Below are 24,131 nucleotides of genomic sequence, written 5' to 3' on the forward strand. Positions count from 1 at the left end.
GACAAGTCCCTCTCCTCGCAAGGCAACGTCTCCTACCTGGATCTGTGCCTTCCCCAGCCTTTGGTGGCCGCTGTCTCCATCCTCCCACACCTCCTCATCTTCCTCCTCAGCAGGCCTGGCTTCCTCATCCTGCAGAGCAAGCACAGGGACACTCACCAGCCTGCTCATCCCAAACCTGGGCAGCAGGGATGGACTGCTGGGACCCCCTGGACACTCACCCCTCTGCTGGGCACCATCCCTGCTCTGCAGCCCATTCCCATTCCTGGCCTGGCATCTCCTTTGAACGGGATGTTAAACCACAACCACTTGCTCTGCTGGGTTTTGGGACATCAGAGACTCCTCCAAGGCAGTGGACAAAGCTCCTGTTCCCACAGCCTCTGCCTCCCAAAGCCCTGCTAGGGCCAGGCAGAGCAAGGGAAACCCCTCAGTTCCTGCTGGAAATTTCCTCTTGTGCCCGTAAACCCAGGGAAATCGTGGCTGCCCCATCCCTGGAAGTGTTCAAGGCCAGGCTGGCCGCAGCTTGGAGCACCCTGGGGATGGAATGAGGTGATCCTTAAGGTCCCTTCCCACCCAAATTATTCCGCCATTCCAGGATGATTCTGTGATCTCTCCCTGCATTTATTTTGCATCGTTTCCTCTCTAATCTGAATTCCCAAATCAAAATGATTTTTTAAAGAAATCATTTAAAATTATCCCAGGAATAAAAAGGGGTGCATCAAACATACAAGAATCATTCCTACCTCCATCAAATCATTGTTAATTGGAAGCCTATTTCCTCATCTCTGTCCTTAGTTTTCCTTTCCTAGGAAACCTTATGATCCCACAGTTTCTCCAAGAGATTTACTGGGATTGCAGAAAGGTTTGCTTTGTCAGGGAGGCAAGGGGGTTTACAACACTTGTTCCTCTGCATCTTTATCCTTTCACCAGCTTTCCCCTGGAACGGTGCTGCAAGAGAAGTTCAGAATTACTAGAATTGGATCAGGTTCACCTTTTTTCCTCATTCTTTTCCAACGACTTCCAAATTCTTGGAATTATCCTCAAATGAGGCCTAGCAAGCTACTGTGAAAATATCAATCAGAGGAACATCTTGACAAGAGAAAACCACATCCAGCAGCAGCCAAAACAATGCCACTGCTATTCTTACCTGGTCTCCAGGTGCTCCAGCCAGAGCTCCCAACACCCACTGCCATTCCATGGGGGTGAGGAGGCCGTTTTGGACGTGTTCTTTGCCACGGGATGGGATAACAGAGCCCAGAGGGTCTTTGTGTCCCTTCCAAGCCACCCCATGATTCCATGATACCATCAGCACCTATACCAATTCCATTCTGGAAGCCCAATTCCATTCCTCCCATCAACTCAGAATTTCTCCCTTCCTCTCTCTACTCCACATCAGGCATGTGTTGCCACAGGCATGGGATGCCTCAGCATTGCCTGGGAATGCCACTCAAGGCTGCCCTGGTGGCCTCAGTGCTCCAAAATGCCCAGCTGGCTCCCGTTCCAGTCAGGAATGTCCCAAACAGCAGCGTGGGGTGTGCCCTCTGCCATCCCACCATTGGGGCAGCTCCCATAGAATGTGACCGACTTACTGGGTTTGGAATTCCCGGCTTAAAAGTCAGGTGGTGGAATATCCTCTCCTGGGAATATCCAGAAGACCAGAAGGCTCCCTGGAAGCCACAGGTCAGGGACAGAGTCAGATGAACGATCCTGAACTGGTTTTCAGGGGATGCATCCCCAGCCTGTGGCTGCAAAAACTCCAGAGCTGTTCCTTCCCCTTGGGACAGCCAGGGAAAACATCCCCAGCATGGATTTCTGACAGGAAAAACCTCACTGCTCCAGGCTACTTGGCTCCTCCCAAATCCAGGCCAGCACTCCAACAGGCTCTAAGGACAAAACAACAGCAAAGACCATCTCAGGGCACACGCCACGAGCTGGGCGTCACATTCCTCACTGGAACTGGGCTGTTCCCACATCCCTGGGACAGTCGGGAGCATCCCCCGTTCCTCACTCTTCCATTCAGGACAAAGAGACAACAGAGCTGTCAAACAGCCAGTGTGTAACCCCAACAATCCAGGGAAAACCACCTTGCTCTGGGGAGAAACATCATGCCCAGTTATGGAAAAAGCCAAAGAGCAGTACTGGAAACACTCCCAGGCATGGAGGCTCCCAGCTCCGGAAATGCAGCTCACAGGCTTCTTCCCATGGGAACCCCAATCTTGCCCGGGACTGGGCTCAGGGAGAAAGTCCTGCCCATTCCACCACTCTGGCACAGACACCCCAGGAAGGTGTCCCTGACCATGGCAAGGGGCTGAACAGGATGGTCTGTAAGGTTCTTGCCAGCACAGACCATTCCAGGAGTTTAAGGTGGATTTGAGCAGCTCCTGGGGACATGAACACCACCCACACCTCCCACCTGGCTCAGCCCAGAGTCCATCCAGCACTCACAGAGAGCTGCTGGGAGCTGAAATTCTCCCTGCTCCCCCTGCCTGGGAAACCCTGCCTCCAGCTCCTGGGAAAGAGGAGCTGCATCCTGCTGGGTGCCCCTGGCTCTGGGCAGCTGCCGCCTTCAGGCGGGGGGATGGCTCGGGCAGCTCCGGTGACTGTTCCACCTCGATGATTTTGTGTTTTCCTGCATTTCCCTGGGCTGGAGGGGAGCAGGGGGTGCGGTGGGAGTGCGGGAAGGCAGCGGCGGGGAGGGTAAGGAGTGGGGCCGGGCACCGCACGGCGCAGGGGGGCTTCTGCTGGCACTGGAGGGGCGCGACCGTACGGAGGCGTCCCCGCCGCTGCCGGCCACTGCCCACGGGGCTCCTGCCCGCCCCCGGCGCCACTGACCCCACACCCCGTGTCCCCACACTGGGAACCACCATGGAAAATCATGCTGGAACCTCTAATCCTGAGCCCGAGCCTTGACCTTTTACCCCCTGACCTTTGACCCCTTGACCCATTCCTTGACAACCCGAGCTTTGATCCCTTACCTTTGACCATCCAGCAAGTGGCCAAGATGCCCGCGGGCAGCTACGCCAGCGAGTAGGTGAAATGGAGACCGTGGCGATCGTGCCAGACCCGAAGGCGAGCTCCTCGGGCAAAAAGATCCACGATGACGGCGAGACTCAAAGGCCGATGACAGAGATGGGTGGGAACTGCCCTGCCCAGCAAAGGCTCGGGTGATGCTGAGGAGAAACCCTCTCCCTTTACTTCCAAGGGGCCCTCCCACAACAGCCCTCTCCTCTAAGCTAACTTCCAATTGCCTCCTGGAACTCCAAAGGCCTTTCCCTTCTCCCAACCACCGCTCCCAACACTTAGCTTTCTGAAGACAAACGGACAAAAGCCATCCTTGGCAGAAAAAATGCACCAGCACCTCGGATGTCAACACGTTCCCCACGGTCCGCTTTGGCAGCTGCGAAAGATGGAGAACAAGGAGAAAATTCAGCCTCTGACAACACACGCCAAAAGAGACCCCTTCCGCAAGGCCCCCTCCCTCGAAACTGCCGAGGCTCAGCGCTTACCTGCTCTCTCCAAACTTCAGCTCCACACCTGCTCACGGTACCTAAGACAACAAAACAGAAAACGTCACTGTTGCCCTCCAGAAGAGCATCCCCGGGCTACTCCACACCACTGCCCCGGCTCACCTCAAATCCTGATCTGACTCTGGAGGTGGCCAGGACAAACCTGCACAATGAAAAGGGACACGCTCAGCACGCTGCCATAGACCGCTGGCCTATCAGCCACCCCACCTAAATGCCAACTCACCTGCTCGCCTCTGGCCCTTGGCACGCCCAGGGCAGCAGCAGCACCTGCAGAGAAGCAAAGCAAAAACACACAAAACATGCTGAGAGACTGTGAAACCACAGCCTCCCTGCTCCGACTGAAGTACACCACACCTATACCTTAGGCTTGCACGCTCCAGCATCCAGGGCCAGGACATCCTGCAAGTGGACCACCTAAAACACACAAACAACAACGGATGCTTAGAGCTGCTCCAAAAATTGAGACCGAGGCCGTAACAACTCATTCTGTCCACCGGTCACTGCTCACCTCGCTCCATCGCCCCTGACTGCCAATATCCGGCATTACTTCCAAAAAAAAAAAAAAAGACATGGAACAATGCTGTAACATAGTAGCATGACATAGCCCAGCAGGACTGCAGAGAGGGGCAGAGAGGGAAAGCCGGCCAGGATCTCGTTCCCAGCCCTGAGCAGGGGCTTTACTGGCCTGACTGTCCTGTACTACCCGAGCTCTGGGGACAATGAACCAGGCTCAGTCCCTGCCTCACCACTGGCACCCTGAAATTCTGGCACTGCAAGAGTCAGGGGAGGTTTCAGCAGTGATTTCAGCAAGGTCAGAGCCGCTCCCAGCAAAAGCTGTTCTTAGACTACTCCTGGCTGAAGAACCCAGAGTACCTGCCACTGCAGGATGCTTGTGACTTCCAGGTGGAGGAGAAGGGTGGAAACAATCCAAGATGAAGACAGAATGATGAACACAGCAAAGAGGATTTCTGTATGCTCTGCACTGTTTTGTCACGTTCAGCCCTTCCTGGGCTGTTCTCTGCTTGTTGTTCTCAAGATCAACATCTCCGACTAAGGGCGGGTGATGTGAATTCCAAGGAAGTACAATTCAATTCTCCCCTAGATCTTTCCCTAAAGTACAAGATACTGATTCACCTCCCTTCCCACCAGAGTCAATCAAAGACTATCCAAAAACGTAAACTATGATCATGCGGAATCTGGTCTCCATTAGAATAATGTAGTATTTTTTATCAGAGCTTTGGTTAAATGTAACAACGCAGGAAGTGCCTGTGCTCAGGTTATTGGAGAGTGCGAGGTTTTCTCATCGCATCAGCCCTGTCAGCTGACAAATGTGGCTGTGCACTAAGGCACAAAGCACCGACGTTTGCACACTACAGCTGGAATCTGCTATCTCTGTGAGCAGACACAACCACTGCTCATCACAGATAAACCCACAAGGGCTGCTCCAGCACTGACTTACCTGGGGAAAAACCAGCACTAAGAGGAGCAAAATAAAAAGCATGGGAGTAGTAGTTTCACCCTGAGCAGCTCCGTGAGATGGGCAGGAATCAGAGAATCCCCTGAGTAACTCTGAACTTGCTTTTCCTGATCACCTTTCACAGAATCCATAGCAGCAACCCATGGACATCCCGTGTGTAGGTTTATTCCAAAACCCACTCCCAGAAACATCAGGATATTGTACCTAAAGCTGCCTCTGCCAGAGGGAAGCAAGAGCTGGGGCTGGGAGAGGAAACAGGCAGGAACTTGCTCTCAGGAGAGGCAGCACGTGGGCTGCTGGCACTGCCAGCAGGAGGACGCAGGTGGGAGCAGGTAAAATTCCAATACAAAATGCAACTGGGGAATGTGACGGTGCAGAGGCTGTAGGTTGGCAGTCTAAGACTTTGGGGTTTATCACAGCTCTGCAAAAGCACCGAATTTCGCCAGCAGGTACCACTCATCCTCCTCAGGACAAGCTTCCAAGAGTTCATCTCTCAATTTGTGCCCCAGTGTGGGCCAAGTGCTGGTGGAGCCTGGGCTGGCACCCCGAGCTCTCACCCCAGCTGGCACCCCCAGGCCTTTCCAATGTGCCACTGCCACCCAAGCCACAATGGTGGGGCCTGAGGAAAGGAAGGAATGAGGAGGGACTTAGGACACAATCCTGCCCTTCAGACAGGCAGATTTACCTGTGCTCCAGTCTCAAGGGGGCTCTCAGTGGATAACTCAAGCATCCCGCGTGGGACACTGGGGCCAAGGAGCAGCTGGAGGCAGCTCTGTCACCTGGGCTACCTGTGTGTAGCCATATTTAGCAATAACTGAATTGATTGAAATAAAGGGTAAAAGCTTGACTCAGCCTGTAACTTTCACCTTTCTTTCAAGTGCAAAAAGAAGCAGAAAAATCCATTCATATTGATGCTTTCCAGCTATGTCTCTTTCAGATTCCCAGGTATTCATCCCCTCACAGAGTTTTAGCGGTGACACAGAAGAAAGTTCTTTGCGTGCTGCCAGAAAAACGAGATTTCTCCCATTTTTTATTTTCACACCTAAAGTATGAAAACATTATCATCACACAGAAGAGTTCTGCACACTCTCCTGTGGGCAAGGGGAAGATTCCCTGATAGGCAGATTCCAACCCCTCCTGTCCATATTTACATCCCTAAGGCCTCAGACCCTCTGGAGGTAACCACGGGGTTCCCAGGTGAGAGGAGTCACAGTGAGAACAGAATTAAACCCCAAAGCACCTCTGAGGAGACAGCGCCTGACTCTGGGAGTGCCTCCCTCTCACGTGGAAGGTGTGGCTTACTCAGGAGTTACTCCAGGAGTTCCTACTCTGCCCAGGCCAGGCCTGCTCCGGACACTCCCCATGCCCTCAGAGCCACAAACCCAGCTCAGGGCTGGGCTCAGAGCTCCAACACCACCAGGAATGAGCACTCCCTGAGCCCCCTGCCCTCCCAGCCCTGCTCTAGGCTGGGCAGGCACTGAGGGGCTCACTGACACCTCCAGGGTGGCTCTTTAAAGGTGGTGGCACAGGTGCTCCACAGCAGACCTGTGCCAGACCCAACTTCTCCACGGGCAAGGAAGAACCTCCCAAAGCAGGTGACACAAAAAGCTCTGGTGTGGCCCAGGGACTGCTCAAGGTCACAACCAAAATTAGTTCTGAGCTCAGGGTGGTGTCACTTCAGTTCCCTGCCACTGCTGCCACTTCCTGCCACCTTCAGCTTTTGCTCCAGGCACCAAAATATGATTTTTTCAAGGCCAGCCCATCTAAACTATCTGAAATTGCAGCCTGGCCGATCTTGGGAGCTCCCACACTCACTCATGAGGATGAAGTGACAGACCAGCAGTGAGCACTTCTCCCTCTTCCAGCCAAGCTGTGAATTGCTCCTCCCTCAGCTTCGGCAACCACTTTTCGTGCCAGTTCCTGAAGAGAATCTCGTGCTGAACATCCATCACTTTTTCAGTGCAGAGCATTTGGCTTCATCCTCAAGCCCTAGAAACACTCAGCTAAACCAGCACTAAAACCTGATTAAACTTGCATCCTGCACAGCACAAAGAACTTGGACTTGGGCAGGAATCAGAATATCTGGGAATGAAGAGAACCCAAGAGCTCGGAGAGGTTTGCTTTGCCCTTGTCCTGCCTTGGGCTCCTGGCTCTGCCACAGCAGTTACAAGAAGCAGAGCAGCGACCTCCCCTCCCCTCCTCATCAACACAAACCCCCAAAAGCAGAGTTTGTCTCTCTCAGACCCACCTTGAGCTGTGTCCGCAGCAACAACGAGGCTGTTGAAAGCAGCAACCCCACAGCTCGGCGTCTGCAGGGCTGCACCCTCTCCATCCTACAGCCTCTCCACCTCCCCACAGCTTGGAGTGATCTGTTCTCCCAGTTTAGAGAAGGTGACACCAACCTCACTTTGGTTTGGGTACAAACTCTGAGGCAGACACTGAAGGCAAAGGAAGACGAGGCCTTGGTGGGAAGGGACCTTAAAGCCCATCCAGTGCCACCCCTGCCAAGGGCAGGGACACCTTCCACTGTCCCAGGCTGCTCCAAGCCCCAGTGTCCAGCCTGGCCTTGGACACTGCCAGGGATCCAGGGGCAGCCACAGCTCTCTGGGCACCCTGTGCCAGGGCCTGCCCACCCTCACAGGGAAGGATTTCTTCTGCGTATCTACTCTGAACTGAAGTTTAAGTATCTAAGCTCAAGTTTAGTTATTGCTGAGCCTCTGCTGAAGATAACTGAGACACCATAGTAGGAGAGAAAGGAAACAGGCCTGTAGAACAAACCACAGGCGAGTAACAAACCAAAATGATGTGGCCAAGAACAATTATTGCCACAGAAAAGAAACCTCAGTCACCAAAAACTCCAGTCTATTCCTACATCCTCACCCAGGGGGACTCCAAACACGACACTGCAACTCATGCTCCTCCCAGCTCCACACACACATTGCTGGGACCTCTTGCAAGCTGCTCGAGCTCTCTCCATGTGCCAAATCTGCCCATGGCAGAGGTGCTGCTTTCCTGGCTCAGCTCCCAAGACTCAACTCTCAGTATTTCCGCCCTCAATACTGTAAATTTCTGGTGATCTGGAGCAAAGATTTCTGGCTTGCTGTGTGGCTTCTCACACAGAACCTGACCCCAGGGGCTCAGTCTCACTCTCTCCGTGTTTGACACAAGTCATAAAGCAAGAACTGCAAAGACATTTCGAGGCAGTATCAGGGGCCTGAGACAGCTTTTGAGATCAAAGTTGAAACCTACTGTTTTCTTTCATTGCTGTTAAACTGTACTGGAGTCCTGGGGGCACTTTTGGGCGCCACAATATAAAAAAGATAAAAAGCTGACAGCATCCAAAGAAGGGACATGGGGATGGGGAAGGGTGTGGAAGGACCATGAAAGAGCTGCTGAGGGCACTGGGTTTGTTCTGGTAGAGAAGTGTGAGGTCAGAACACATCGGGGGCTACAGCTCTGATCTCCGCTCCCTGGGACACAGACAGGACCCAGGGAGCAGCTGGAGCTGGGCCAGGGCAGGCTCACGCTGAGATCAGGGAAAGGCTCTTCCCCCAGAGGCTGCTGGGCACTGCCCAGGCTCCCCAGGGAATGGGCATGGCCCTGAGGCTGCCAGAGCTCCAGGAGCGTTTGGACAGCGCTGCCAGGGATGCCCAGGCTGGGGCTGTTGGGGGGTCTGGGCAGGGACGGGGGTGGGACTGGGTGATCCCTGTGGGTCCCTTCCAGCTCAGGATATTCCAGGATTGTCTCACTCCCCAACAGGGGAGAGTCTGCTCTCACACAGAGCTGCACACACACTGTGCAGGAGGCAGCAAATGACAACAATTGACATTGATACATTAATAAAGCCAAGATATTAAGCAAGCCAAAAGATAAATTTTCCCTTTTGTTCCTGACCAACAAGACCTGTCCCAGTCCCAGTCCAGCCACTAAGCAACTCCAGTGTGACACAGGGACTGTCTCACACCTCGAGGCCGACACACAACAGCAGCACAGCACCGGGAGTTTAATCACGTTTCCCTCATTAGAGGAGACAATTAATGACCGCTCAGGTGCACAACCACTCCTGCAGAGCGCTTCACTAGACCCCGTTTTGCAAGAACTCCCCCAGGCTGCAAAGACCCATTTGCCAGGGACCTGAGAGAAGAATTCGGTAGTTTTAAAGGAATGTCAGGAACTAGGAATACACCTGAGTGTAGGAACCGAGAGTGCCGAGAATATTTCTCGGTTTCCATCTCGCCCGATCCATCTGTTACGGCGCAAGGCAGAGGCAGGTCCCTACCTCCCGAGCCTGGGGTCCTCCCATCAGATGAGCCATGCGCGCGGCCAGGGGCGGTCCCGGAGCTTCCATCGGGCCCTCCCGCTATCCCCACGCGGCCCGGGTTCGCGGCCGCTTCCGCGTTTGAACGGCGGCGCCTGCTGCTGACGTCATCACTCCCGCCGCTTCCATCCCGGCCTTACTTCCGCCTTCGGGAGCCCTCGCTTCCACGCCTGCGCGGCGCGGCATCGGCCGCCCCTCCTCAGTGCCGGTTACCCCGGCAACGCCGCTCGCGGCTCGAGCCGCTCCTGGCCCGGCCCCGGCCCTGCCCGGGACGTCAGCCCCGGCCCCGCTTCCAGCCCAGCCCCGGCCCCGCTGCCAGCCCAGCCCCGGCCCCGCTGCCAGGCCAGCCCCGGCCCCGCTGCCAGCCCAGCCCCGGCCCCGCTGCCAGGCCAGCCCCGGCCCCGCTGCCAGGCCAGCCCCGGCCCCGCTTCCAGCCCAGCCCCGGCCCCGCTGCCAGCCCAGCCCCGCCCCCGCTTCCAGCCCCGCCCCGCTCCCGCTTCCAGCCCCGCCCCCGCTGCCAGCCCAGCCCCGGCCCCGCTTCCAGCCCAGCCCCGCTCCCGCTTCCAGCCCAGCCCCGGCCCCGCCCCCGCTTCCAGCCCAGCCCCGGCCCCGCTTCCAACCCAGCCCCGACCCCGCTGCCAGCCCAGCCCCGGCCCCGCTTCCAGCCCCGCCCCCGCTTCCAGCCCCGCCCCGCCCCCGCTTCCAGCCCAGCCCCGGCCCCGCTGCCCGGCACCAGCGCTTCCCAGGCCAGCCCGGTCCCGCCCACGGTCCCGGCCGCCCGCCCGGCACCTCCAGCCACACACGGACGCTTCAGCTGCCACGCCGATACGACCGATAAGCACAGCACCTCCAGCCAGCAGTGCAATTCGTTCGGCTACTGCAGTTCCATCCTAGGAGCTTTCGGCAGCTACACCTCCTACCAGCTCTGTGTCCACACAGCCCCCGTCTGCACCGCAGCCACAGCCGTGGACACACAGCAGAGACATTTCAACAGCTGCCGTGTCACCACGGCATGTACCCCCTATCATCACTCTGATAACACCACTCAGAGGATTATCACAACAATCACACGATGCTGAACCATGTTTCCCGTGCCATTTCAGCGAAACAAATACGATTTTATCTCCAGAACAGAAAGAGGACTTTCTCAACTATACGTGGACACCTCTTCCATCACAACAGGACCAAGCACGTGTTATTAATAGTGACGTCTCGCATCGAGACATTCCATTTCATGCACATTCTTCTCGAACTTCTCAGGGACATTCAGCTGATTTTATGGGACTTTTTCATCCTCAAATGCCTGCTCAACACTTCAGTGAGAAGGATATAGTGACCAGCACAGCTTCAGAAAGCATTCCTCTATCTTCCCAAGCTTCATCTCCTTTTTTTACAACAACCAATACAACTCCAACTTCTCATATGCCTTCTTCACAGCTTCGAAATCCACAACAGGCATCTGATCCCTCATTTTTCCACCGTCGCTTTCAGCTTTCGGATGACTTTGTTCGTCACCTTTATTTCCGACTCAGAGAACGTGCAGATTATCTGCCTCCAGAGGTTGCAGCACTGGGTCCCCACCCCTCACCCATCCCGCATGCTGGCAGTACCCTACCCAGATCCACTGCACCCTCTCCTCCAGTGGCCAGATCACAGCCACCTGCGATGGCAGGTTCAGCCACTCCTCGTTTATTTCCTTACAGTGCACAGCCGCAAATACCGACCCCTATTCCTCATCCAGGAGGGGGAGAAGAACATGGAATAATAATAAAATAAGAATTTTAAAGTTGTTTATTTTATATTAATTTTTTTTAATTTTATGAGAGAACTACATACCCCATGACATTTGAGTTTCAATTATTAATTCAGTTAAGGTTCTCTTTAAAGTTTGTTTCATCCTCTCTACCCGTCCTGAACTCTGTGGGTGCCATGGGATATGTAGTTCTCTCATAAAATAAAAAAAAAAAAAAAATAAAATAAACAACTTTAAAATTCTTATCCCTTAGACCCTATGTTTCCCACCCAGCATGAAGCATACTTGCTTTCTTCTGTGTTAATGAGTTCTTTTGAATTTATAAATACTTGTATTAGCGGTGATGGCGCCCGCCCGCGGAGTGATCCGCCGGAGGGACTATTTGTGATGCGCTCCTGCCCGCGGAGGGATCAGCGCTGACGCCGCCCCGCCCGCCCAGCTGCTCTCGCTGCCTTTTCCCGCTCTCCCCTCTGCTCCCAGCGCTTCTCCTGCAAAGGGCGCGGCTTTTCCTGGGCTCTTTTCCTGCCGGGCTGCAGCGAGCGCTCCCCTCAAGGAGCAGGGGCAGCTTTGCTCGCGGCGGCAGCGATTAAACAGAGCAGGCCCGGAACAATTCCTGCTTAGCCGGGCTTTGAGCACATTCCTGAGCCAGCACCAGCAGCAGCGAGTGAGGCAGCGGCACATGAAGGAGGCTGCGGCTCTGGCCAGGCTGGGGAGGGGTTCCTCTGTAAAAGAAGAACAGGGAGAGACAAACCAGAAAGGGCAGGAAAAAAAGAAAAAGCCAAGACAAACTAAACTTTTTTTTAAAAATAATCTGGATCCAGAGGGACTTCTGGCTGGAGAACTTCCTGGGGAGCAATCCTGCCCCTCTGGGAGGCAATGCCAGGGCAACTCCAGCTGAAACCTGCACACAAACACCACAAAGATTTCAGATATTTGCAGGAAGCATCCACTTAGCAACTGCTGCTTAATAATTTATTCCCTTTCCCATTAAATGGTACATTCAGTCCACAAGACTTCAACACCTTTCTGGTAGTTTTATTTACAGTCTGCAGCATGTTCTGTAAAACACAGGAGTGCACACAGACACACACGCACAAACATTTAAAGAAGTACAGTTTATTCCAAAGGAAGTCTACGCACTACTTTTTCCATAAAAATTATTAAAAATACTTTAGTTACTGTATTCTACCTAAACCAAGATACTTGAGAATTCTTCCACAAGTGATGCCCCCTCCCCACAAAGGGCACTCCGACAAGAAGAAATTCAGGAGACTGCATCACCAAATAAAATCCTAATGGCAACTGCTTCAATGCACCAGAAGAACAACGAATTCCCACTCTGCATCCAGCAATCCCTGCTCTGCAGCCTGTCTGCATCTGCTTTTGTAGGGCTTGTGGGGCTTTTGCATTCACTTCCTTCTCCAGGGCAGTTCCCACAAACAAAGAATGACTGAATTTCTGCAGACTGTCACTCGGCAATCCTGCATTTCACACATGCAAAGGGAAACACTTTCCTTTGAGCCCTTTATTTCAAGGAGTCTCTTTTTTACTGAGCATCCAGTGAGAACAGTGCCCAGTTGTGGCTGTTATTATTTCTCTGCTTTTGCTGCGTGGCAATATTGAGCTGGAGCTCTGCAGAACACCCACTGCAGCCCTTGTCTCACTGGGGCACACCGAATTGACAAAAAAAGGCACAAAGATGAAACTCCTAAAGCAGCAGCAGCCCCAAGTCACTGAGCTGCTGCTTCCCACCACCAACACTCTGTGTCTCAGCAAACACTTCCAACGCACGAGCCAAGGCCACAGGGGAGTGAAAAGCCCAGAGCCTGCGGGCACTCCATTGATCAGTAACAAACTCCATTGATCAGTAACAAACCAACACAGCTCAGCTGGATGGTGCACTTAAGACTGGACCTGGAAGCATCAGGAAAAGCCATTGGAACACAAGCTCAGCAGCACAGAATCCATTTGGCACCAGCTGATGAGATGGGAGGCTCTGTGTGGGACACGTTGTGCATTCAGCTTCAACAATGCCACAGCTCCACAGCAGCGCTGAAAAACTTCTGCTTTTAACAGTTGGAGAGGATTTTCTCAATGGAAGTGAAGCTGTCATTAACAGAGGAACAGCACACGATGCACAACATAACCTGCAATAAAAAGCTTTTGCTTTCCAGCATGTAAGCATCCAGGTTACTGGACTTCAGCTCATGGAAACGAATCTGATGATAGATTTTTTTTTAATTTTTCTTGGAACTAAAAAAGTAAAATCTTCCATAAAAGGATAAAGCACAAAAATACTCTCTCAGTACGTCTCAGGAAGCCATTTAATACCTTCCATGTCCTAGGAACAACTAGGCAAAACACTTGGAAAGTGTGAGCAGTAGAAATGTTGACCATTGAATGTTTGGCAGCCGTGTGCTCCAGCCCCTGGGAGGGGCTTGTCCCCCACTCCACACCAGTCCTGCAGCTCCCCAGCTATTTCTTCTTCTTCTTCTTTGGGGGCTCATCCTCAGAGCTGCTGCTGCTGCTGCTGCTGCTGGAGGAGCTCGGATCCGAGTCGAAGTCGGAGGAGGAGGAAGAGCTGCTGGAGGAGGAGGAGGGGGAGGAGGAGGAGTGTTGGGTGGAGTCGCGGGAGACAAGCACTCAAGGCATCATGTTCAGCAAGTCTCGATTTATTTTTCAAAACTACACTTACTTATAGTACCTTTAATTAGCTCATACATATTGCAAAAGTCGAGCTCCTCATTGGTGGGAGCTATTCCGTGGGATCTGCAAACACGGTGGTCTTATCTTCCTCTTCCATATGGTTTCTGTCTTCTTACTTATCTGAATGCACATTCTGTTATCTATGCAACCTCTTGCTCAAGGACTCAGTGTCTGCATCTTTACTAAGCCTGCTGTGTTATCATGACCTTTGCTTTTTAGCCATTCTTCAGAAAGACTCTCAACAGAGGAGGAGCTGTCCTCACTGTCACTGTCCTCGGAGGACGTAGAGGAGTCCTGGCTGTCAGAGGAGTCGCTGGCTGAGCTGTCACTGCTGCTGCTGCTGCTGGAACTGGTCACACTTTTGGACCTGGGAGAGAACAAAGAGCTGAGCACAGCCCTGCCAGAGCCCATGGCACCGTGTTCTCTGCTCTGCTGTAATTATCCAAAGATCAATTTGTTGCCTTGAAAATTTCCAGGCCTCACCACCTAAGATGAATTCCTGTGCCCTCCCTCCCTTTCCCACTCCTGGATGAGTGGATTTTGGCCATTTGAGCAACGGCAGAGTGGCCCCAGGGCATGACATAGGCCAGCAGGACTGCAGAGAGGGGCAGAGAGGGAAAGCCGGCCAGGATCTCGTTCCCAGCCCTGAGCAGGGGCTTTACTGGCCTGACTGTCCTGTACTACCCGAGCTCTGGGGACAGTGAACCAGGCTCAGTCCCTGCCTCACCACTGCAGCAGGAATTCTGTCAGTTGTGACCAAACTTGTCCAGCGAACACATCCTACAAGCTCCTTCCTGGGCAGTTATTAATAAGGAAAACCAAGAGACTGTAAACAACCTTAAAGCAGGATACCAAGCTCCAGCCTTTTCTTTGAGAAGCAAATATGGCTAATTTGTGCCTGCTCAGGATCAGAAGGAGCAGCTGATCTCCTGGCAAGAGCCCAGGGTGGAGCACGCAGCAGAGCTGGGACACTGTGGTGGGGTCCTGCCACGTTCCTCACCATGGGGCTGCCGAGTCCCTGGGAAGTGCCCGTTCATTGGGTCACCCTGCTGCCAGCAGTTGTTTCGCACTTCCCACTCCACATTAATGTTTCATCTCCGGCATTTCAAATGCTTTGCATTTCGGTAGGAGCGGGGAGCCTGTCTCCCATGGCAACAGTGCCAGGAGTCCAGGACAGGAGAAGGAGCTGAATGGGAGCACAAACTGGAGAGGTTTCTCACCACAGCTCAGCTGATTGCTGTTACTGAAACCCAGTTCTTGCAGTAAATCAATCCCAAGTGTTTGCTCCTCCATTCTGCCACAGCTCACCTCAAATACCACTGGATTTGGAGCCTTTCAGTGGCCAGGGCAGCTCCGGGTGCCCCAGGCAAGACCTTGGTGGAGACTTTCCCTTGTCAGCAGTTTGCCAGGGGACCCTCAGAACACCTATCCTGTTGTTTTCATCCATGGAACTAGTGGGATTCTCAACCCTGCAAGAGGCAGAAGCACCAGCAATCCTGGCCCTTCCTCACTAGGACTTTCAAAATAAGCCAAGGTCTTCTGTGTCTGTTCAAATTAGCTTTAAAGGCACTGATTTAACAGAGAGGGTATTCCCCCCCTCCTGAAATTCACTGGGAATTAGAAATGGACACAAAATAAAAATGAATGATTCCTACTCCTCCATCCCTTACTCTTCTCATCAGTCCACAACACTCGCCCCATGTGACAGAAAAGAGAAGGCACACTCAGGTTAGGGTTAAACTGTGTTTACGTTCTCTTTTCAGGCCAAACTAAGGAAGCACATCCAAAACCCCCGTGCTTCAGAGTTGGTGCATTTCCTCTTCAGGCCGCTGGAACTGGTAAATCTTATTCCCAGGTCTCACTGGGAACTCCTTTTATTTCTAGTTCACACTTACAAGTAGATAGATTGTGCAACAGGGTTGGAAAACTGCTCATACCTGGCCACAGCTTTCTCAGGAACTTCCAGAAGCGATGCCGGTTGTTCCTGGCCTCTGATCCGGTTTGAAGCTTGAAGTAAATACAGGAATCCCAGCAAATATGAATCCTTCCACCGGGTCAATAAGGCATTACTGTGAACAAAAGGGGCAGCCAGCTGGAATCCCCACTGGGAATCTGTCTGGTCTCACCTTCAGGCAAATACAGCTCAGTATTTGCACTGAAAATGCTTGGAAGCAGAAATCCCAACTTGGAAAAGGAGCCACAAAGGAATAGCAAGATACTTTCCATTTTTTGAAGTGTCAGCTTCTGACACTTCACTCGTCTGTAACAACAGCTCATTTGTAGATCAGCTCTTCCTTTGACTCCAATCCAAAAAAATCTCATGTTCCCTTGAACTGTCCAGTCTCCTTCAAAGACTTAGGTTGATGTTTCTTGCAGTGACTGTGCTGATCCAAGGATCAGCTTTGTCTTTGCTTCCTGCTCATCTGTGTGTCCCTGGTTTGACATTTTGACCGTTTCCTGCAAGTTCTCTCCTCTTTGTGTGGTTTGTGTGTGACCCAGATCATCAACAGCTGCGGTGGCCCCGAGCTGGCCCCGTCTGTCCTCAGCCCACTGCTTTCTAAAGACACCACCGATTTCCTGAGAGGACACCTGACACCCAAAGAGATAAACCTCTGGGATTCCCTGGGGGAGACATGGACCAGATCCAGGTAAGGACAGAGCTGCCATCTCCCCAGGCTCCCCACGCAGACGGGATGCTTGGATTCCCTGATGCTCCTGCTTCTTCTTTCAGGGGATGCCCTGAAAGACACATTCTTCGTGAATGTCACCTCATATTCCCACTTTCTGTCCTAGAGCCGAGTGGCCCCGAGACACGAACATCCCCACCTACATCCCCAAATTCCACAACGGCTGGGAACCACCCACAGAAATCTTCCGTGGAGCTCCCTGGGAAATAGACATTGGACACTTGCAAGAGGAAGGTTAGTCCTGTGTCCCTGTCTCTTCACTCTCCCTCCCCCTTTTCCGGAGAAATGGAGCTGCAGGGGTAGTGGTGGCATGCAACAAGTAGTTGGCTCAAAACTCAGTTGGATCTGGTTGCCCCAGTTAAATACAGAAAGCAAATGAGGCTGGAAAAGGGCAGCAATAATGAGCCTCTCCCAATCCAAGGCAACAGCACCCTACAGCGTAACTGAGCTCCAGGGACACAGGCTTCCCTGGAGAACACCTTGACCAAAATCTGCCAGACCATGACTCATCTACCACTATCCCTCTCCTTTTCTCCGATCAGCTTTCCCCTTTCCTGGTAACACTGACTCCATGTCTGCCTTTCCAGCTCTCCTCAGCCAATGGATATCCTTACTGGAACTCCTCACTCAAGCATGGCCAGACGGCTGAGCAGACACAGGTCGGGGATGCCTTCAAACAGAACATCACTCCACATGGAAATAGGTGATGGATCCGCACGCCCGGAGCTTTGGCTCCCGCCTCGGAACCTCATGAACGCACACGGACACGTACAGTGACACTGGGACGTTTGGGCATCCTGGAGACAACTCCCTGCCACTGTTAATAACCACCAAGGGAAGACAAAGATCAGCTGAGGGGTTATTCCCATAAGCACTGTCTGCTGTTTAACCCCCAGCAGCTCTGCAAGGAAAGGAATCGCAGGTGTTTTCCACCGCAGGAGGCAAAAATATTGACTGACTTCATCAGTCCATCCATAGGTCTTGTTTCCCAACATCAGCCCAGCAAAGTGACCTTAAGGATCAGGTGCCAAAGATGCTGCACTGCGCTTTGGCTCTCCATGTGTGTAGAGATGCTGGAATCATGGAATCACAGAAGGGATTGGGTGGGAAGGGACCTTAAAGATTATCCCGTTCCAACCCCCTGCCATGGCCAGAGACACCTTTCACTATCCCAGGTTGCTTCAAGCTCTGTCCAGCCTGGCCTTGGACACTGCCAGGGATCCAGGGGCAGCCACAGCTTCTCTGGGCAACCTGTGCCAGGGCCTCAGCACCTTCACAGGGAAGGATTTCTTCCCAATATCCCATCTAAACCCACCCTCTGGCAGCGGGAAGCCATTCCTCCTTGTCCTTTCACGCCAGGCTCTTCAAGTCCCTCTCCAGCTCTCTTGGGGCGCCTTTAGGCACTGGAAAAGGCTCTAAGGGCTCTCCAGAGCCTCCTCTTCTCCAGGCTGAACATTCCCAGCCCTCCCAGCCCGCCTGTGTAATGCTCTAGCTCTTGGAGCACTTCCTGGCCCTTCCTGTCTGATATTGCGCTGGTTTATTAAAGGAAATTCTGACTCTTTCTGCTATCTCTGTGTATTTATCTCCAAAGGACTGTGAGTACGGAAGAGTCATCCCCTATGTTCCTCAGCTCTTCTTTGGGGAACTCACCTATAAATGGAACTGCAGAAATGGGGAGGGAGGAAAAGGAAACAGGATGTGAATCGAGCACCTGCATAGTGACCACAGATGTCCACTGCTAGACAGACACTGATGTCAGGCAGATCATGCCCTCCAAATAGTGCTCAGAAAGAGAACAAGTTTGGGATTTCTGAAACTGCTCTGAATTGGATTTGCTTAAACAGATGTCATTAGTAAAAGTAATCAAAGAAAGAGTTTTGATCCCTCTTCCAAGCTGATGCCACTTATCATGTATCTTCCCTGCATTCTTCTAGGGAAGCTGTTTTCGATGTTGTCCTGTCCTTCTTTTTATAAGGGAGCAAAAATACTTTGTTAAGTATTACTCTTTCAGTTTTGTTTCCTCTCCTCTTCTGAGATACAGTAAAGTGAACATTCAGCAGAATAGTTTTGTATTTTTTGAACACAATTCTTCTTTTATCCAACTGAGGCCCTTCTGTGATCATGAAAAAACAGAAACTGTTGTGAACTACAGTTTACACTCATAAGAGGTTGACATGGGTCAGTTCTCCAAGGTTATTCTTAGTTCAACTGCTGTGTAAACTGTTGATGTCACTGACTGGAGGCTGCTCTTCAGGACATTATAGATATGATAATTATATGACAGAAAATGCAACATATAGTTGAATCTGACCTTCAAGTTCACTAGCTTAAAAAAGGAAAAAAATGTCTGTAAGAAATTTGCTGCTTTTCCCATTACTAAGATGTAATAAATGCCTTCAAGTTTATACTCAGTCGACAGCATATACACATGGACAGCAGTGCCCATCCATCTTCAAGCTAGGGTACATTTTAAGTGTCAATGATCACTGCCTCCAGAAAGCATTTTTGAGACAAAACAGGCAAAGTCTTTTGCATATCTAGACAATCATCCAATACTAGGATCTTCACTCTCACATAAACACTTCATGTTTTTCCACAGAGGAATCTGAGATAGATTTTTCTGAGAAATAACAAACCACCAAAAATTAATTAAATGACAAACAAGGGAAAAGCACCACTTCCTCACTCAGCACATTTTCCTTGATTTTCATTAAGCATTCAGATTTACAGATGCTGATATTGCCACAAGAGCAGTTTTTTTCTGGTTTAACTTCCTCTTCCAGTAGAGCAAGCACAGCTGCAAAATGCAAGCTCACTTCTAGGCTCTCTTACACATCACCAGTTTACCACATTCCAACCAGTCACAGCTGTGCAACACCCCGTCAGGGTACTGGGATTACTGCAGTGCCACAGACAGTTTAAGTGAGGCTCATGGAGCTGTACAATTTTAACTATGTTTTATATGTATAATTAAATGATGCATGACATGGAAATAAGCCAGCTGTACTGAAACTGAACAAACTAACTGCTCTGATGCAACAGTTAAGCATCTCATCAGTTCTAAAATGAAACAGGTTTAAAGCAAAAACAATATAGAGAACAGAATGCTTGACACTGTTAAATAGCATACTCAAAGGATAATTTTTGAACATTAAGGAAATGCACTCACCCAGTCAAATTTTCAAAAGAATTCCTGGCACCAAAATGTTCTCTGTTTGCTTTTTCACCATGTTTTAAGAATGGATCACTCTGGGGGAAGAAAATCCTGTGCGCAAAACACTGCGTGAAACTAAACAATCCTTAAACATGGCTAATTTCCATGTGGAGCTGATGATTTAGCACTGTCATCCTTCAGCAGAGGAGAAAGAACTACCTGTCTTTAGTTTATTTAGGTAAGATGAAAAAAGTGAGGAGCGTGAATTTGATCTTGCTTCAATTTACTTCAGTGGAAAAACTCTTGCCATGACTTCAGTGAGAATGAGACTGCATCTTAATTCATTCTATATGGAGAAAAACAAATCAGCTGAGAATAATGCTTTTGTTTATTAGATGTAAATTACTACCATAGTCGTTTTTAACAGTGCTAAGTAAATCCTGCTTTAAAAGCCAAACGTTGCCTTCAGTCCTGCTTATTCCTCTGTACTGTGTCACAATGCAGGATTCCTGGTCCTCTGACCAAGTCACCGCTGTCACAGTAAGCATGGCTTGCTCTGGGGAATGGCCACATTCCCACACGGGAATGATAGATGTTTGTGGATGTCACTGGTGACAATGTCCAAATCTGGGCTAGGGCATGCCCCCCAGCCAAGAAACTAGGGTGCACACTTTTGTAATATAAATGCATTCACTGAGAACACAGACTACACTTACTAAAATGTCCATGAAAAGCAGCCAAGTAAATCAAATCAATAGGGTTAAATTTGCAATTAGGATTCTCTCTTTCGGCAGGAAAATTTTAGGATAGCCACAAATTGAGAAAAATTTGCTTTTTTTTCTTCTTTTTCTCAGAAGGCAATCAACCTTCTGGTCTGGCTATTCTTCACTTCTCCCTATGAAGTAAAATCTAAAAAGACACACACACGATATTTATGGAAGGACCTCCCAATGAATTAGGAAAAATTATTACTCAGAAGATCAAACAGAAACAAGACTGTCTACACTGTATGAATTAAACATACATGAATTAGGACACTGAGCCTTCCATTCTTTAGTAACAGAACTGATGCTGTCCTGAAAATGACATTAATGAATTAGACTGGTATATGAAAACCTTCTGCATCTGCTCTAGAGGTTGGAATGAGGATGTTAAATGAGGCAGCAGACAACAAGGACGTGCTGCTTAGGGAAGCTGAATATCACTTCTGTGCTTGTGGAGTTCTGCAGTTTGGATGAAGGTCACAGGTTATCTCCAGCTACATGAAAATGAGTGATAAATACACACTGTTGGTCTTAGACTGAAAGCAGTACTAGGCAAAGAGAGTCAAAATATGGAATATTACTCAAAATCATCCCCTGGTTTTCTAAAGATCATAATCTTCTATTAGAAGACAGTTTGTTACCTTCTCCTAATATTAAAGCTGTAATAGTAAAAGCACCTCAATCTTGTAGAAGTATCTAAGATACACAGAATAAGTAAGGTATATGCAGTGAGAGCACCCTAAAAACATCACAAGAGGAGTGACAATTTCTGGGATAGTAATGACATGAACGAGTATCTAAACGTTAAGTCTGAGTGAATAAGAGAATTTTTCAACTAATGGATCAGGGAAAATGTGAAAGGATGAGATATGTGATTAAAGATCATAGTGTATTTGGTTAACACAGGTGGAAAATATATGACTTTGATGCTGTACTACAACATATTTTAATTGATTTGTGTGTAGTTTTAGTTTTATACATGCACAATTTTTTAGAACACATCTTTAGACTGGGACAAACAATAAAGGAAATCCATTGTATGACTTTACATTGATCCCAACATCACTCACTGGAATATCTTAACATTTCCTGCACAGATTCCCATTCGTTAAGATGACAACCTTGAGAAGAAGGAAACCTATAACTGCCATTCAGAGAAGGTCTAAAATTTCAATTGCTGTTTGAACACAAAGGAGCTTTGACATGCTGTGGTTTATTGAAGCACTCCTGCAGTTATAGACACATCTTTAACCACCCTACCCTCTCCCTCTTCCTCCATCCACCACTGATTGATGCAACTGGAAGCTTCAGTAACTGCAGAGCAAAGTCCCGCTTACTTCCAGCTCTCCTGCCCCAGCAAATGCTCAGCTCTTCTGGGAAGATGGAGCTATGCCATAAGCACATTGCACCTGAAAGGAGATGAAACCTTCCCTTCAAAGACACATGTGACCAGGTTTTTGGAACTGCCTGATGTGGCCAGTTCTCATCTGTTTTCCATAAAGAAGGAAAAGAGCCCTGTATTCTCCTCTTCATGAGAGTTCAAGTATGAATTCCAAAGAACAGAGATGCCAGGACTTGTCAGTGACATGACTAACAATTTTATGAGAACTGGCAAAACAGTTCATTTCTCCTACATCTTATTCTCAGAAACCTTGGAATTGTTTTGTCTGAAAGATTTGGGGGGAGGAAGGTGGACTTAATTCTCACAACTATATTAAATATTCAGTACATCTGATATTCTGTTGTCAACACACAAAATATAGTTTAATTATGATAAGCCATACTGGAATCATTTACAATACATAAATGTGAAAAAACAGCATTAAATTATTTCTTGTTCCATGTGGAAAAATATACACCTTCCAACCCCCCAAGAAAGTAAGACAAGGCACAATAAATTCTGGTAATTCTCTTTCTTCTGACTTTTCAGTTCCATCACAGCTCTCAAAACTAAGATTTATGTGCTGTTTTGCATCTGTATCTGTTGTTGATTTTCCCCCCCTACAGGGATATAGGTGAATAAGTTTGGACAGGAAACGGTATCCCTCAAGCCAAACTGAAAGGTTTATAAAGTTGCTAAGAAAAGTTTGGGTCAGGGCCTAAATATCAATCATCTGCTCACTGTCTTTTTAAACGAGCTCAGGCATTTTCCCAACTGTTCCCAGCAGGTCTCTGCCACTATTTTAAACTAAGATTTCAGCCATTTTTTTTCCCCTGTGTTGACCTCACTAATTTTTCTTTCTCCCCCTCTTTACCTGCCAAAGGCATCCATCAGGATTTTGCCAAAGGCTATCTGCTTTTGAAGTTGAGAGGAATTCACTAATCGTGAGCGTCAAATCCACAGTAAATGCCATGGCCATATGGTATATGCTGCTTTTGGGAATTAGCTCAAAAGGCCTAGCTGTGAGAAGGCCGGCTGTATGTCAGGAGGGTTTTACTGCTAACTTTCATAACTCATGTCAGCTCTTTCAGTTTCTGTATGCATTGGCTTCAGGGAGTGCAACTGTTCCCTGAATTTATAAAAATGTTGTCAAGATCCCTTGATCTTGCTTCCTCTGTCTCTCTCGCACAAACACATCCAAACACATTTATATACACAGTGGAATAGCATGCACAGTGGCATGCAAATCTAGCAAAAGAGAAGCTTGTAAATAAATAGCATGTCATTCTGCTTACTCAATACATTTCTCTGGGTGTTAAACTCATGATAAACATATCATAAGCCCCGATGAAGGCTCTACAGCCTGTCCCATCACACCATCCTGAGTGTAACTCTGCAATGCATAGGAAGACATAAGTTTGAAAAACAGAGCAGAAATAGCTCCCCTAAGGGCAAGGTGCTGACATAGCTGAAACATAACTAACTGGAGAGCATTTGTTTTCACTAAAGAAGGAAGTGTCAGTGACACATCTCTGTGCCTGTGGAGGTGTACTGTACATGCAAAGCAAAAAGAAATCCACCTTCTTTAAAAAATTGGCCATTAATACATAAATATGTCTGTGTTGAAATCCCTCAGACGGTACCATTCTTAACAAGAACTACACACAAGACTAAGAAATTCTGCAGAGAATCACGCTTTTGTGATCCAAAGAGGCAAGGAGAAAGAAAACCACATATGAAGAGTTTAACATACCCACTTAGTGATAGAAAAAGAATTATTACAAAAATAAATGTCAGTCCCCTTGAAACACTTGAGTCAGCGCTCTCAACTTTCTCTGATGCTGTAGGAAGGTGTGAATGTCCTCCATGTGTCACATCATCCGCACCAGCCACACAGGAATGTCTCCAATGCACCTCAGAGCCTTTCAAGGACCACTCCCCTCTAATTTATGTACAGTCTGTTAACATCCTCTTGGAGCAAACAGAAATAATACTTTTAAAAGACATTTATACTTCAGAAACATGTGCCCCGACACAACAAAAAACCCAGATTTTAATACTGCCCCGAGGCAGAATTCATCCATCTTTAAGGCTTCTATTATGTATTTCCTGGTTAGTAATACAAAAAGAACTGCTGGCAGTATCACATCGAAACCAAAGTGGCAGAATCAGAAAAACTACTGAAAAGTTTACCTTTATAGGAAAGCTTCAGTCTTGGGATATTTTGTTTTGACGTTCCAGTGACTGGAAGGAACAGCATCGCTAAAGACAGCAGGCTGCAGGCATGTGGCACTTGCAGAGCTCTCATTCTGCTCTCCTCTTCTGTATCTTCTTTTGTACTATGGTGAAATATCTCCCCACTTTTCA

General features: G+C 49.5%; 1 pseudogene across 1 annotated transcript in view; it reads left to right on the top strand.

The window, feature by feature from the left end:
* LOC309585544 (epidermal growth factor receptor kinase substrate 8-like protein 2) overlaps positions 1-24,131 on the top strand; it is a 111,119-nt pseudogene that overhangs the window by 80,172 nt on the left and 6,816 nt on the right. The window contains exons 2-5 of the transcript in view: positions 15,542-15,616; positions 16,278-16,426; positions 16,572-16,698; positions 17,053-17,168. The product of the transcript in view is annotated as an epidermal growth factor receptor kinase substrate 8-like protein 2 (transcript). The remainder of the gene's footprint in view (positions 1-15,541; positions 15,617-16,277; positions 16,427-16,571; positions 16,699-17,052; positions 17,169-24,131) is intronic.

The sequence above is a fragment of the Coloeus monedula genome (assembly GCF_965178545.1).
Source record: "Coloeus monedula genome assembly, contig: HAP1_SCAFFOLD_67, whole genome shotgun sequence".
Lineage (NCBI taxonomy): Eukaryota > Metazoa > Chordata > Aves > Passeriformes > Corvidae > Coloeus > Coloeus monedula.